Below are 10,586 nucleotides of genomic sequence, written 5' to 3'. Positions count from 1 at the left end.
TTGAAGGGGTGGGTTTGGGTGAGTGTATGAAGAGCTCATTTTGGACATATCAAGTTTAAGACCTATTAGACATCAAGTGAGATGTAAAATAGCAAGTTTGGTTTTGAATCTGAAGTTCAGGGGGAAATCCAGGTTGGAGATATCAGTCTGAGAATGATAAGCATATATTTTAAAAACAGTGAGACCAAATGCAATCACCTAGAGAGTAGAATATAGATGGAAACATGAAAACATCAGAAGCCTGCGCCTTGGGAAACTCCAATATTTAGTAATGGGAAAGATGAGGAAAAACAAGCAAAGCTGACTGGGGAGGAGTGATCAAAGAGGCAGCAGAAAAATCACTTGAGAGTATTGTGGGAAGCCAAGTAGAGAAGTATTTTAAGAAGGAAGAAGTAATAACCATCAATTGTTCCTGCCATGTCAAGCAAGAAGAGCACCTTTGGATTGAACAATGTGGAGCTTATTGGAAACTGATAAGAGTGGTTTTAGTAAAGTGGTGGGGGTGAAATCCTGATTGGAGTGGATTCCTGAAAGAATAGGGATAATTGGGGATCGTTTTAGAGGCTGCCTGCCAAGATAAGCTAGAAGAGGTGGAAAATCAATAGCCCAGGGAAAAATAGTCACTGCAGGGAGCCAAGGGTGGTGGTCTTGAATTGAAGTGCAATCAATGAGAATGGTAGCATTTTTTTCTCCAGCTACTTGAAATGTGCAAGTACAAGCAAGTGAGTAGGCAGCTTTGGGAAAGCTAGTGGCTTTACTCACTAGACTTTAAAATCGCTTTCCTATATTAAGATGACACTGTCAGCAGCAGCATTCTCAGATAAAAAGTCAGGAAACTAGAAAGATGTTAAGGCGTAAAGAGGCTCTAAAACCTACTGATAGAATAAACTTCTGTTCTCGAGCAAGCCTGTGGGTTTGGTTTTGGTTATTGCTGCCTTGGGAATTTTTGTGTCCATTGTTTGAAGTAGGCAGTTGTTATTTGGGGGGGCACTCTTATTTCTCCCTTTTTTATATCATCCCAATTTCTCCTTTGTGGAATGATCTCTTCCCCATTAGATATAGTCTGTTGAGTCAAGGTGTGTGTGTGTGGTGTTGGGGGAGGTGACCTAGAGTAGGCCAATCAGATTCTCCCTGGAACTTGAATCTCAAGCAGAGGAACAGAGGAGTCTGAATGCTGGAGTTTGTTTATTGCCTTGGAAGTGACCTGACCAGATTGTTCACACAAGCACTGTTTCAGAGGTTCTTTCCTTGCAGTCCTAGAAAATGCCTTAGTTCCTTCCTGTTTTCCACATTCTGATTTGCCAGGTTTCCCAATGATAATGTAAGTTTTAGATATTCTTCCTATAAATTTCCATAGTTCTGTAGTTTGCCAGTCAGTTACGGTTGTTTGCAACCCCCCAAAATTCTAATTAAGAAAACATTTTTATCAGTAAATCATGCTTTTAGAGGGAGGGAGGGGAGGTTTTGTATTCTCTTTATTTCTCTTATTTTCATATTTCGTTATTTGACAGGATGGAAAAGATCTGACATTATAACCACTATGCAATATTTGATTAAAAGGCATGTAAAAGAAGAACTCTAGATGGTTGTAGCAAGCAGTACAAGTACCTTTTTCTTGAACAAATTTTGGAAAAATATAACATTAGTAATGGTGAATGAGCCACATTGGTACCTAGCTACATGGACTGATAGTAGAAATTAGCCCTGTATCGTGGCTCAAAAGTTTCTTGTGCATGCTTATTTCTTTTTATTATATATGAGTTGAAAGAAACAAATAAACTTTTTACAAGTATAACTTGTTTAAAAGCCCTGGAAAATGAGACAGACCATTTTGAAAAACACAGCACTGGGTAAAATGATTTAATAAGGTAAGCAATGTTCTCAGAGGGCTGAATCACTTGGTAATTCTTCTTTTTTCCAAAACCCTACATAAATTTACATATGGAAGCTATATTGACCCCCAGTTTTTTTTAGACACAAAGTTATTAAGCCTCCCTTCCTCAAATAACTATCTACATGGTAGGGTAATCCTAGCTGAGAAAACTTTTTCTAGTACAGAACTGAGAACAAGTCAGCCTCCTTTGAGCTTTTGCCAAAGGGTAATAAACAAATGCTTCAAAGTAGACAAAAAGCTGTTAATCTTGACTTTATATTATGAAACATTCCACAGTATTTCCTGATCAAATAAGTGCTAATGGTTTGTAATTTGTCGCTATTGCCCTCTTCCCTCCCTTTTAAAATAAATGGCAAAGAAGGTTGAGTGAGAAAAAAAACACTGGGAAGGAAAAAAAATCCAGTGTAGCTGGTGATAGCAAATTGGAGGGAAGGTAGCGCGAGATGAGTTTGGAGAGAGAGGCAGGGGCAAATCAGAAAAGCTTTTAGGACTCAAGTAAGGAGTTGTCCAACTTTAAGTGGAGGTGGGTGACTTGACTGATTCATGTTTCAGAAAATGCTCTCTTGCTGCTACATGTTAAGGGATTAAATTGGAGACAAGAATGGAAATAAGATCAGTTTAGGATGCTGTTGTGGTGGTCTAGACTAGAGATAGTGAAGATGGAACTAGAATGGCAGTACTGGAATTGTCAAAAAAGGGGCAGATTCCTGGATATGGGTTGGAGATAGCACTGCTATTAACTTTTGGAATGGATTCACAGGGTAAGGGAAGCCTGGGATGCTCTAGGTTTTGGGTGTTAATGCCTGGTGGATGGTGGTGCTGAAATGCCCACGGTCGCGAGACCCCTCCACAAGACCACCAGAGACAAGAGTCAAAGCCAAACGGCAAGGGTCATTTATTGCAGGTTCGAACCTGGACCTCCGCGCACTCATTGCCGGTGACGCTAAGAGGTCCCGATGGAGTTTAGTACAGCTCTTTTATAGACAGGTACAAACAAGCTCGGGACCTTCTGCAGGGCTTTCCAGGGGTGGGGAGTACTGATTGGCTAACTTTTAAACAAAGACACTAGTCACTGATTGGTTAACTTTTAAACAAAGACACTAGTCACCGTCTGATTGGTTGGGTGGTTGCAAAAGGGGGTTCAGCAAGCATAATTACAGAAGCGAGAGCGGCTGTTTACGTTTCGGTTTCCTGAGGCTTTGTTTTTCCATTAGGAATCCTTAAGATGGGGCCATAGTTACAAACAGTACAAACAGGAAGATCGATGCAATCCTAGCAGCGCTACGGCCTAATGGCAGGGCATCAATTCAGTCCTATTTCTACCAAAGTAGAACATAGCCCTTCAGTGCCACTTACTATGATGTGGAAAGGCTGGAGGAGGTTCTGTTTTGGGGTAGAAGGTCCATACTCCTGATTTGCCCAACTTGAGCTCAAGGTGCCAATGAGGAGAAGGGTTGCTTAGAGGCTAAGAGTACGTGTTTGGGAGGCAGAGTGCCTGGGCTCCATTCTTCACCCAGCCACTCAGTAGCCGGGAAACCTTGGACAAGCTATTGAACATTTTTATGTAAAATGAGAATAACAGAACTTACCTGATTAGTGTTGTTTTGAGAAGTAAATGACTTAGTAAGTGTAAAATGTTTAGAATAGTCCCTAGCATATCGTAAGCTCTCAACAAATGCTAACTATTCTTACAAACCAAGTGTAAATGTCAAGTAAGTGAACAAATGTGGGAGTTATTCATCAGCATATAGATGGAATTTAAAAACACAAAAATGGCTGAGATCCCTGAGGGCAGATGTTCATGAACTTAGATGGGAAAAAACTACAGCTTTATTTTCACTTTCCTCTAAGTGAAAATTTCCATTTCCTTTAATTATTAATGTAGACAACAAACCACAGTATTTATTCAGTATCTGCAACATCAGTATCACCCAAGGAAAGCATAGATATTTTCATATGATATTACAGTTGTTGGAGGTATCTTAAAACATCATTTACGCTCATCGCTACTTAAGGGAATTATTAGACCCACAATAAGACCACACATGACTACACTCTTCCTGTCTCAGACACTTGTGCATTAGTTAATGTGATGGTACACAAAGGCTACAGTGGTGTTATTTTTTAATAGACTATTTTTAGAGTAGTTTTAAGTTCACAAAATAGAATGGAAGGTACAGAAGTTTCCCATATACCCACTGCCCCTCCATATGCAAAGCCTGCCCTGTTATCAACATTCCGCATCAGAGTGGTACATTTGTTACAACTGATGAATCTACATTGATACATTATCACCTGAAGTCCATAGTTCAGGGTTCACCCTTGTACATTCTATGGGTTTGGACAAATTTATAATGACATGTATACACCACTAAAGTTTCATACAGAGTAGTTTCACTGCCCTAAAAATCCTCTGCACTCCTATTCATCCTTCCCTCCCCCAAATCCATGACAACCACTGACCATTTTACTGTCTCTATAGTTCTGCCGTTTCCAGAGTATCATTTAGTTTGAATCATACAGTATTCAGTCTTTTCAGATTGTTTTCTCTCACTTAGTAATATGGATTTAAGTTTCTTCTATGTCTTTTCATGGCTTGATAGCTCATTTCTTTTGAGCACCGAATAATCTTCTGTTGTCTGGATGTACCATGGTTTATTTATCCATTCACCTACTGAAGGACATCATGGCTGCTTCCAAGTTTTGGCAGTTATGAATAAAGTTGCTGTAAACATTGGGTGCAGATTTTTTAAATTAATTAATGAACTTATTTATTTTTGGCTGCGTTGGGTCTTCGTCGTTGCGCGCAGGCTTTCTCTAGTTGCGGCGAGCGGGGGCTATTCTTCGTTGTGGTGCGCGGGCTTCTCCTTGCGGTGGCTTCTCTTGTTGCGGAGCACGGGCTCTAGGCATGTGGGCTTCAGTAGTTGTGGCTCACGGGCTCTAGAGCACAGGCTCAGTAGTTGTGGCGCACGGGCTTACTTGCTCCGCGGCATGTGGGATCTTCCCGGACCAGGGCTCAAACCCGTGTCCCCTGCATTGGCAGGCGGATTCTTAACCACTGCACCACCAGGGAAGCCCTTGTGTGCAGATTTTTATAAGAATATAATTTTCTTCTCCTTGGGTAGATACCAAGGAGTGTGATTGCTGGATCATGTGGTAAGAGTATGTTTGGTTTTGTAGGAAACCATCAAACTATCTTCCAAAGTGGCTCTACCATTTTGCATTCCTACCGGGAATGAGTGAGGGCTCCTGTTGTTGCTCCACACCTTCCCCAGCATTTGGTATTGTCAGTGTTCTGGATTTTGGCCATTCTAATAGGTATGTAATGGTATGTCATTATTGTCTTAATCTGCATTTCCCTGATGACACGTGATGTAGAACATCTTTTCACATGTTATTTGCCATCTATAGATCTCTGGTGGGGTGTCTATTAAGGATTTTGGCCCATTTTAAAACCAGGTTGTTTGTTTTCTTATTGTGGAATTTTAGGGGTTCCCTGTACATTTTGGATTATAATCCTTTATTGGAAATATTTTTTTGCAAATATTTTCTCCCAGTCTGTGGCTTAACTTTTCATTCTCTTGACAGTGTCTTTTGCAGGGCAGAAATTTTAAATTTGAATGAAGTCCAGTTTATCGATTAGTTCTTTTATGGTTTGTGTGCCAACACAGTGTTTTTATTTTTAAAAATTCTTGCAAACAGCAGGCTTTTTCATGCAAGAAAATCTCAAGACAAAGAGCTAGGATACTCCCCAAACTTGGATTTGCCATTTAACAAATTTCTTTTCTCTAACATCCTATAAACTAAAGAGAGACTTCAGTTCAACCATGTGCACTGAAAATGTTCAAGTTGGTTTTTGGACTGGAACAGAAGAGAAATTGTTGGAAGAGGTCAATGAATCAAGAATATGACCATTGGTTGACCCTCAAGATGGACCCAAGCAATCAGAGGCTCCTCAACCCCACCCCTGTCCTTGGAATATATATTCTGCCCACTGTTCCCACAGTGGGAGCCATTTTCAAGGATGCAGCCTTGAGAAGTAAGGTGTTGTTGAGACCATCTGGACTGAATATGTGACTGCACGCCGTTAAGGCCTCCATATAAACTTTAAAAAAGGGGGTGGGGGGAGGCAGGTGCAGAAATCTACTTGTCTCGAAGCCACCCAAGATAAGCCTCACATGTAAAGTTCCCTTATTTATTAAACCTTCCAACTACCAATCTGGAGTCATCTGCCTCTTTTTTCAGTCTCTCCTTGCCCTCCATGTATGGGGGCCAGTTTCAAATTTCACCTGGTTAGCTCCCAAGGTTTCAAACCAACAGAAATCTAGGAAAGGTTCTAATGTCAAATGTTTTGATACATTGTAGAATTATGGAAATATCTTAACATTTTGAAACAAGCAATGGAAGAGTTAACAGCCTCACCATTCCCCTTGAGTATGCACCTGGAAGAAGAATTCTTATTTTGTGAGTTTCTTTGGAAGCTATCAAGGCTGTTGACATGTTGGAAATGGTGAAAAGTTGTTTTATTGGTCTAGTTTTTAAAAGTTATTTTTCCAAATAAAACTTCAACTGGAAAAAAAGCATTATACTCCTTACATGACTGGTCCCAGCAATGCTTGGTAATATATCTGGTATTGCCACCTTAATGGAATAGGAAGCACCTCATGATGTCATCACTTCTTGTTTTTTTACACAGACATGCACCAGGAATTAAAACTTTTCTTCTAATCTTGGGAGAAGCTTTGCCAACCATCAGAAAAGTCATCAACATTAACCTCTGATAATTCCTCTGAATCATTGCATTTTTAAGAGTGTCAATAAGAGGACCGGGTTAGGAAGTCCATCTTTACCAAATAGTTCACTGGCTTTCCCAGAGAACAAGACCTAAGGGCTTGTTTGAATTAAAGACAGTTGCTTTAGTTTTTCTGAAAGAAAAGAAATTCCGCACTCAATACCTTGAAAAGAATGATTTATCCTTGTGCTGACTCACCTGGCAGTTTTTAATCATATGAATGAGATATAGCATTCATTTAAAGCCCATTATGGTTTCTACTTTAAAATAAAAAATTGTAATCTCTCTCTGATTAGCAGCTGATTGGGAAGACCAGAACAGAGACTGACATCCTTTCCAAACTTTGAAATGCTGGAGAAGGTGCTTTACCCTGAGATGGCTATCAATTTTTCTAAAAAAAGAAATCTATGGACACCTAGGAACTACTGAGGACTCCTTCAGAAGTTACTTCTATCTTGATTGTATTAAAGCTGAACCACAGATCTATAACCCTTTTCTTCCTGATATAAACTCTATCAAAGATTTTGGGGCTTCCCTGGTGGCACAGTGGTTGAGGATCTGCCTGCCAATGCAGGGGACACGGGTTCGAGCCCTGGTCTGGGAAGATCCCACAGGCCGCGGAGCAACTAGGCCCGTGAGCCACAACTGCTGAGCCTGCGCGTCTGGAGCTTGTGCTCCGCAACAAGAGAGGCCGCGACAGTGAGAGGCCCGCGCACCACAATGAAGAGTGGCCCCCACTCGCCACAACTAGAGAAAGCCCTCGCACAGAAACGAAGACCCAACACAGCAAAAATAAATAAATTAATTAATTAAAAAAAAAGATTTTGTCCTAGCTTATGACCTTTGATCTTAGAACCAAATCATATTAGAGTTAAACACAAAAAGCCTTTGAGAATTCTGGTGTTCTTTGAGATAAGATTTTTGGCCTTGCAGAGTAAGGTAAAGAAGCTTTAACTCCATTTGCAAAAATATATATATCTTAACCAATCAAGAGTTTCAATACTTGCAACCATTAAAACAAAAAATTGAAATTGATGGAATGTCCAACATACCATGTATAGATGATGTATATATGTTGTCCTGTTGAATACCATCTCACAATTTAATGTTCTTATACAAGTTAATAAATAACTTGAATAAGCCTTTACACTGATATTTTAAAATAATAATACATGAAGCTTACCTGTGTTTGAAATACATTGCCTTATTTTTGCGTTAATAAAGAGGAATATCATGCATTTATTTGGAAATATCTTATAATTATATTTTAGTATAGTTTTCCTGCATAATTCTAAGAATTTTATCTTGTGCATTTAAATATATTATTCTGGGAGAGAATTCATAGGCTTCACTTTACTGCTAAAGTAACACAAAAACAGCTAAGAACCCTTGATTTAGGGAGAGTACAGATAGAGAGAAAACTAAATCACGTGATTAGGATTTGAGAAACTCTTAACAATTAGAGGTCTAGCCGAAGTCAGCAAACAAGACAGAAAGCAGCTGTGAGTTAGGCGGAAAGTCAGATAGTTTTGTAGCTCAGAAATCAAGGAAAGAATGTGTCTGAGGAAGGAGAGTGGTCACTTGTTACGGTGCTGCCAAGAGGTTGATTAAGGTAGTAAGTCTCTCTTGACCTTGACATGAATAGTTTCACTGGAATGTAATTTCCATGAGTGAATGAGTGGCAGGTGAAGAAGTGGAGACAGTACCTAGAGACAACTCAGTGATGCCGCCTTCCTTGCTTTGAATGGGAGCAGAGAAATGGGGTGGTTCCTTGATGGAGATCTGTGATCAAGGCATGGTTTTTATAAAAGAGGGACACTACTGCGCTAAGTGACTGTGCTGCTAGAGAGAAACTTCTGACGGAAGAGGGGGACAACCACAGGAGGGCAATCATTGAGAAAGAGAGAGAAGCACAGAGCACAGGCATAGGAAAGGCTGGATGTGTGGGTGCAGATTCAGGAAGGCTGGTAGTTTTGGTGATGCTGGGTTCTTGTCTGATTGCAGCTGTCCCTTGATAAAGCATAAGGCAGTGTTGTTAGTACAGGGGAGGAGTGTGAAATAAGCGTTTCATGGGGGTGGGAAAATGTATATATTCAATACTAGAAAAGCGCAGGAGAGTTCTTAAGCAGTGAAAAGTGTTCATTGAGATTTGTGATCATTTCTTCTTTTCAAAATTTTACTTTGAAAAATTTCAAACCTATCTGAAATAAGCATTTACATCCTCTTCTGTTAGATTCACATGTTCTTTCTCTCTCTCTCCATATTAAATATATATACATTTCTGTTGTTGAACCATTGGAGAGTTAGTTACAATGTGACACTTCACCCCTAAGTGCTTCACCATGGAACAAGGTCATTCTACTTGAATACAAATGTAACATTCAGGAATTTTAAGTGCCACAGTTCATGTTTAAAGTTCTCCAATTACCCTAATAATGTTCTTAACAGTTGTTTATTTCTTTATTTACACATTGCTTTAAATACTAATGTATCTTCATTCTCTTTTAACATAGAATGGTTCCTGACCTTTGTGTCTTTTTTTTTTTTTTTTAGTCTTTCATTCTTTCTTGACAGTAACATTTTTGAAAAGTTCCTGCCAGTTGTTTTTGAGAATGTCGTTATTTTAGAGTGGAACTTACAGAAGGGTTGTGTGATTTTCCTCAACAGAGTTCAGGGGATCAGGTGCACGCAGCGAGGAAGCGCTCAGGGTAACTAGGTTTAAGCACGACTGTGTGAGATTAGAAAAAAAGAAGAGAGAAGTTCAGGGTAATTGTATAGGAGTTCTAATGATAAACCATCAAATCTAAGCGGGTAGGGAGGGAAGAGAGAACATGAAGGGAGTGATGGATAATAATGATAAAGGGGTCATTAACTGACGAGGTCTCTACAAAGTCTCTGTAAAGTGAAAGAATTGTATCAGGAACATAGGAAATGCAGCGGATCAGTGAAAGCCTCAGTGCTTTTTCATGAAATAGTCTGCTGAAAGCCCGATGTTTATGGATGGGGTAAAATATGGGAGATAGACTCCATACACAAAACTGTTTTATGAGCACCGTTACAAGGAGAAAAGTACAGCATATATATAAGGACTTGTAAAGTCCTTTACCATAACTTTGACTTTATGTCACACCTCCGAAGAGGAGTGCCCATAATTCCCATACTTTATTATACTCCCAGCATCCCTAGCGGAAAGGAGATGTGTTATTTATAGGCAACTGCACGTAGAACATTTAAGTGACTAATGAAGTCTTTAAGCACAATAGTGGTAGAACTGAGAAGACCACAGCACTCACATACTGTACTAGCCACACTGAACACTCCCCAAATGACACAATGTATATCACTACCTAAATCACCCAGTCACACAGGCTGTGGCTTAATGGACATCTCTATTTCAATTACTCTATTTAGTGCCTCTTACCCTGCCAAAGCCCAACTTTGATGTAATTAGCTGCCTAGGAAGGATAAATTCTCAAAGCTGTGCCCTCCACAAATAATTTTAGAATACGATGGTATAAAGTTAATGAAAGGCATTTATTATCACTTAATTCTGGTGATCCCAGGCACAAAGCCAAAGCATTTATAGATGTGGTAAGTACCAGCTGCTGTACTTGAAACTTTTTTATGAGCAACATTGCACCATGAGTGCAGGTTCTGCCTGCCTTCATTTGTTGGCTTTCTTCACCACTGTCATCATAAGCCAACGTTCATTGAATGTCCACAGGGTTTGGAACTATATAATGCTCCATTTATGCACATATGTATATTTTTTTAACAAAGTTACATAGTAAGAAAAAGGAAAATATGAATACTATTACCTTTTAAAAGGGCGTTCTGAGAGAGGAGCATGACGGAAAATACACTGGAAATTATTTTATTTATTAATGTACATACTGTGCT

The sequence above is a fragment of the Neophocaena asiaeorientalis genome, unplaced genomic scaffold (genome assembly GCF_003031525.2).
Source record: "Neophocaena asiaeorientalis asiaeorientalis breed wild unplaced genomic scaffold, Neophocaena_asiaeorientalis_V1.1 scaffold66, whole genome shotgun sequence".
NCBI classification, from domain to species: Eukaryota; Metazoa; Chordata; class Mammalia; order Artiodactyla; family Phocoenidae; genus Neophocaena; species Neophocaena asiaeorientalis.
The sequence above is the reverse complement of the archived record's forward strand: the minus strand, read 5'-3'. Positions refer to the sequence as shown.